Source organism: Sus scrofa, chromosome 1, assembly GCF_000003025.6.
Source record: "Sus scrofa isolate TJ Tabasco breed Duroc chromosome 1, Sscrofa11.1, whole genome shotgun sequence".
NCBI classification, from domain to species: Eukaryota; Metazoa; Chordata; class Mammalia; order Artiodactyla; family Suidae; genus Sus; species Sus scrofa.
In genome coordinates, this window is record NC_010443.5 from 201,435,228 (window position 1) to 201,441,531 (window position 6,304).

General features: G+C 42.8%; 1 pseudogene; it reads right to left on the reverse strand.

Annotated features, from left to right (window-relative positions):
* On the reverse strand, nt 1,494-5,943 carry LOC106509143 (annotated as a pseudogene).

The window sequence follows — 6,304 nt, forward strand, 5'->3', positions numbered from 1 at the left end:
CTTAAAATATGAGCGAGAGCCATGCTGGGTAGATTAATCATGGTTGGGGTTTTTTTTCCTTTCATCACTTTAAGTATATCATGCCACTCCCTTCTGTTCTGCAGGGTTTCTGCTAAAAAATCAGCCAGTAACCTTTTGTGGTTCCCTTGTATGTTGTTTGTTTCTTTTCCCTAGCTGCTTTCCATATTTTCTCTTTGTCTTTAATTTTGATCAGTTTGACTAATATGTGTCTCGGGGTGTTCCTCCGTGGGTTTATTTTATATGGTACTTGTTGTGCTTCCTGGATTTGACTGAGTGATTTCTTCCCTATGTTAAGGCAGTTATTGGCTGTTATCTCTTCAGATGTTTTCTTTGACCCTTTCTCTCACTCTTCTCTTTCGGACACTCCTCTCATATGGATGTTTGTGTGATCAACCTTGTCCCAGATTAACCATTGTCCCATTCTGGTTGCTTACTATAAAAAACATGATAGGAGATGTTGGTATATTTTTGAAGATTAATCCCTTTTTGGTCAATTTGTTTGCAAATATTTTCTCCTATTCTGTGGGTTGTCATTTCTTTTTTGCTTATGGTTTCCTTTGTTGGGCAAAAGCTTTTAAATGTAATTAGTCCCATCTATTTATTTATTTTTTTAAATTTTCATTACTTGAGCAGTGGTTCAAAAAATATACTGCTGTGATTTATGTCAGAGTGTTCTGCTTATGTTTTCCCCTGGACGTTTTGTAGTATCTGGTCTTACATTTAAGTCTTTAATCCATTTTGAGTTTGTTTTCTCCTTTCATTTCCTTTTGGCATATGGAACTCATGGGCCAGGAATCAGATCTGAGACAGGGTCATGACTGAAGCCACAGCTGTGGCAATGCCATAGCCTTAATCCACTGTGCCAGGCTGGGTGTCTAACCCATGTTCCAGTGCTCCTAAGACTGTCCCGATCCCATGGTGCCAAAGAGGGAGTTCCATGAGTTTATTTTTTGTGTATGGTGTTAGAGAGTGTTCTAATTCCATTCTTTTACATGCAGCTGTCCAGGTTTTTTTTAATGATTTCATTTTGTATCACCTAAACTTGAGATGCTACTAGATACCAACTGTCAGAGGGAGTTGAGGACAGATTTCCAGAGTTTAGCTTTGACATAATAATATTCTGAGATTTTCCATCAGATCTCTGTTCAGAAGCTTCTGTTGACCTACTCAAAGAATCATATATTAAAATAAGTAACAAGCATCATGAGATTATTTAGTATATATTAGTCAGTTTTCATATCCTTAGCTGAGAACTCAACTCTCCTCCAGTAGCTGGATGGCGAGCTGAGTGCTACTTAATGCTGATGGAGCTTTCTTTCCCAAGCCTCCTAAGGCTGTGCTCTTTCCCTCCCAGCATTGTTAAGGCCTTACACCTGTTCCGTCACACTTGGGTCTCCCCCTGTCTCTGCCTGTCAGCCACACACATGGCCAGGAGTGCTGCATTCCTGCTACTTGCAGAGCCTGACTGAGGAGGAAAGGGAAGAGGGAAAGTGGTCAGTGTATACGCTCATTATGGCCAAACAAAGACTTGGGAAACTGAACTGCTCTGTCCAGGCTGGGATCAGGATGAACAAGGGACTTGGAGTCAGATAAAAGGTCTTATCCATCCACATATTTGAGGTCATATGCTTTGTTCCTTTCTTTTCTGAACTTGGGACCTCAAGACTGCAAGAGTTCAGTGATATTTGGGGGATATGTGAAGTTTCGTGCTGCTTTCTGTTCCTAGAGCTTGAGTGAGACATTTGGGGCTGTATGTGCCTGTGTCACCCAAGCATCCAACCCATGGCTGTTTAAGATCAGTATATTGATGGATCATGGAAAGGACTGGGAAGTCCTGTCCCGAGGCTTGTTCTCTAATGGATTTTCTCAATTTTTAAAGCCCTTCAACATTTGTCAAGTTGTGATGCTTTTGTATTAGCTTTTGGAAGGACTGTATTCAGCAGGACAATCATTAAGGAGGCTCAGAGGGTAGTGGGTGTGAGAGGCCACTATGAGACTCCCTCCCTAGCATCCAACATCCCTCCCTCCTCCTCCCACATCACAGTCAGCTCTCAGAGCTGGAGCAATCTCTTCTTTTATCTCAGTCCACTCCCTGCAATACTCCATTCTTCACCTCAGTGCTGCAGAGACAAAAGAAAACATAATTTCTTGAGAAAAATAAATTTGTTTGTGAGGGATGAATTTTGCTGTTTTTGAGAAGCAGAGACCATCTTTTTCAGAAGATACCTCAGCCCAAGGCTTCCTTCCCTATTCAGTTCCCCCTGGGATCCCCTCACTTCAGCCGCATGCTGGGCTTGGAGCCTGGGCTTCTACAGGGCAAGCTAGCAAGAGGGATGCCTGAGGTAAGGAAGAGATGAATCACCTTTCTGAAAAGAGGCTGGGCTGGTGTCATATTATCACCTTTCAGGTGAGCTCTGAAAATTGACATAGGAGCCTGGGTGTGTCCAGAGAAAGTTGGAGCCAAGAGAGAGAATGGAGGAGACTGAGTAGAATGTTCCACTGAGAAGAGATTCTTTGAAGATTCATGGCCAGGAGCTAGGATTCCAGGTTGAGTGTCAAGGACAATAGCTATAATGTAAGGCCCAGGTATGGATAGAGCTGTGTCTGTGTAAAGCATTTTCACACACATTCTCCTGGGCAATCATCTCAACAGCGCCCTGAGGTTTGTAGGTCTGAAACTTGGGAAGGTTAACTTGTCTGACTCACTATCCAAAATTTTGCCACCAAAACAAGCCTTGTTCCACCACGTCTCACACAGTCACCTGGTGGGTAAGCACCATGGCCCAGCTTTCACATGGACAAGCAGAGCTTGGGTGAGATGTGCCCCTACTCTAGATTAATTTGTTTTCTTGTTTTGACTCTCTCCTCTGAGGACCTTATTTTCTGAGAAGGACCAGCTCTAGGAGGTGACATTGCCAGCCATCATGGACTTGGGACTTTATGGAGAAGAGAACTAGGATCAAAATGGGCAGAGCCGGGGTGGTGGTGGGGGGACAGAATCTTTCCTTTCACAGCTCCTGTTAGTTTCTTCCTGCCTCTGAACTTGTGCTGAAGGACCAGGAAAGAAAGAAGAAAAAAAAAAAAGAGTTCATCAGCCCTTTTTCGCCCTTCCCCTTACTAAAGCGTCCACACAAACATCATTACTGAATAATTTGTGTGACTTTCTGCATTGATTTGAGAACTCTGTTCTTTCCATATTATTTCTGTTTAAAGTATATTCAGGTGTTTTCTGCTGAACCTTCTCTGCCAAGGAATTTTTGCTAATACCCAGGAATTATTTTAGAAATGTAATACACAGCAACTGCAAATTACCTTAAGCGTACAGCCCAAAGCATTTTCATACACTGAATTCACTGTGAAACTAGCACCCAAAGTGAAAAACAAAGATTTTGCCCAGGACCTGCCACCTTTCTTGTGTTCCATCCCAGTCACTCCCTCAGACCAGTTCTTCTGCATCCTCCCTGAAGGCAACCCCTGCCTCTAACAGTCGTGATTATTTCGGCCAGACACACTTTTATGCTTCTTGTGTATATTTTACTCACTGAATCCTTACAATAACCTAATGAAAAAAATACTATTTTTCCCATATTAAAGATGAGGAAACTTAGGGAGCATGTTGTTTGTGTTATTTGTCAAGGTCACACTGCTTTTAAGTAGCAGAGTTGGGATCTTGAGGTTTTGAAAAATCCTAGAATTTCTCCTTTCACTTGTGCCTTCTTTCTGTGGCTTCTACTCAAACACAAACCTCGAGGTTAGAAACCAGCTCAGAAACAGACACCTGTGTGGAAAGGGAGTCAGTTGGAGAGCTGGAAGCTGTCTTATGAGGAGTAAATGGTTCAGAAAAGCAGGACTGGGGAGAAGGTGGGAGGAAGAGTAACAGGTGCCAGGTCAGCCCATCACCGTCGTGTGTCACCAGCTTCCCTGGAAGAGATGACTCCTTTCTTCAGATATTTACACCAACTTCCATTTGCTGACTAGATATAAATCATGTCCACCTATGACAGAAGGACAGACCGTTTTCCTTAATTACTGGGATTCCTCTCTCTTCCATGTAGTTCCACATTTTTCACAAGCATTTCCTGGAAAGTGGTAGGATGGTGCCATAGGACAAAATGGATGACTATGATTCTGACATAGATTTATGTAGAAAAAATAAGGGTTTGGGTTTTCAGAATTAAAAAAAAACTCAAAAACGTTTCTTTCATTAGAGTTGAATAATAAAACATTAGGCAACTTTAATGAAAAAGGTGAACATGATTTCTAACTTTTAATACAATGTAAGCAGAAATACCTTTTATATGAAATTATAAATGAGACATAAGAATAAATAAATAGAAATTAGTAAATAAGCAATAAATAAATCACATCAGAGCAAACAGCTCTTAGGGCCTGATGTCCAGGGAAGTTTTACTACTGAAAAAGTATTACTCGAATTATTTCAATAAGTTTTGTGACTAAAACAGAAATGAATTTTGTGAAATGACCAGAGTCGAATGTACAAGGTGATTTGGCATCTTAATCAATGAGAATCATGTTACGGTGATGCCAGGTCTCCATCCGCATTGGGCAACCTTTCTTGCAAAGTGGTTGATGACGACAAGGGTCTCAGATTTCCACTGTGACATTCTCCCAGGCACAGTCCCTGTATTTTTTCTCCTTCAGATAGAGGTGGATTCCCTGGAAGTACCTCTTCCCAGGGCAGATACCTGCTCTCCCCTCACCTGCACCAAGCAGGAGTCCAGGTCTTCCAACTGCTGATGGAGTCCAGAGCAGAGCTTGTCCAGGAGGGTGGAGTCCTAGGCAGCAGAGGAGTGCTCTGTGTGGAGGAGGAGGAAGGTCTGTTGGAGCGTCTCATGGAGGACAGAGATGGCCTGGGCCTTCTGCAGGTGGCTGCCATCCACCATCTCCTGGGGGAACCCGAAGTCTTTTCTGCCCTTCAGGCAGGAGGAAGGGGAGATTCTCCTCATTTGACACAGAAGCACCAGGTTCTTCCTGCTGACGTGCACATGGTTCTGAGACAGGTCACAGCTCAGAGATCCCCCAGGGCCGTAGCTGAACACCACCAGGGCCATCAGTAGAGAGAACACAAAGGCCATGGGGAAAATGAGGGCACTGCTGGCCTGGCTGAGGTGGGTGTCTGGGGGAACCTTGCAGGTAGGTTCTCTGATGCCATTCTCTCTAAGCAAGGCCATTAAACAGGGAACACAGTAATTTTCATTTTCTAAACATTTCTCTACACTTTCACTTCTTTTTTGGTTTCATTTATGTATTTTCCATATGGTATAAGACAAAGTCATTACTCTAAACCATTAATTTTGTCATAGAGGTTTAGTTTTCCCCATAAAGTTCAGATATGTTCATCCAAATGGATCTTTATTAATCAAGTAAGAAGGGTCTCTGTCTTAAAATCAGAAGTGATGTACGTGTGTAAAACCATTCTCTGTATGTGTGTCTCCCTTTCACGCCTAAATATTGCTCTTCTGTGTTCTAGGTACAAATATCTACAGCCTGAATTTGGATCCATTTTTCCCACCTTCTTTACGTGAGAGGCCAGATCCCTCAGCTCTTTGGCTTCTGTATTTATTTATAGATTTCCCAGACCACCTCTGGCAGTTAAGATCTTTGTATCAAAGAGGAGTTTTCCTTCGTGTTCGATTTACAGGAGAGGCTGATGATTATGAGTGAATGAGCTTTTCCTATGTTTCTCTTGCTTCTAGAATATGTTCATGCAGATCCATGAGGTTCTGCTCTTGGGAGACCAGGAGGTCATGACTATTACACATATAAGCCTCTGTTTTCATCATTTTCTTATGGGGGACCTGTAGTCCTCCACAGCCTGGCCAATACCCCTACCACATATTTTGATTATTTTCATGAGACTGTGAGTTTGGAGATTCTAATTCCAAGATGATTGTGTTTTCCCCGCAGCACCTCACTCACAAAGGAGATGTCACATCTAGTAACACCTTGTCCTCTAGATGGAGAGAGTCCACTTCCTAACCTCCTGGACCCATTCCCTGAGGCAGGCTCAACACATCCTGAAGACTAAAATCTTCTCTCTGTGGAGGAGCCTGTTTATTTGTTGGGAAAATAATCCATCTCCCAGGATCTCCGCCTTTGTCCCCAGAGTGTTTTCGTGAAGGACCCTGATCCTCAGTGGTGACCTCCTTCTCTCCTGACCTGTGTCCTCAGGTATCAAAGGTTTCAGCAGCCCTCAGATGCTGAGAGCAAAGGTTTGTTCTGTATTATCCAATCGCAATCATTTTACCTCGAGTAGACAAAT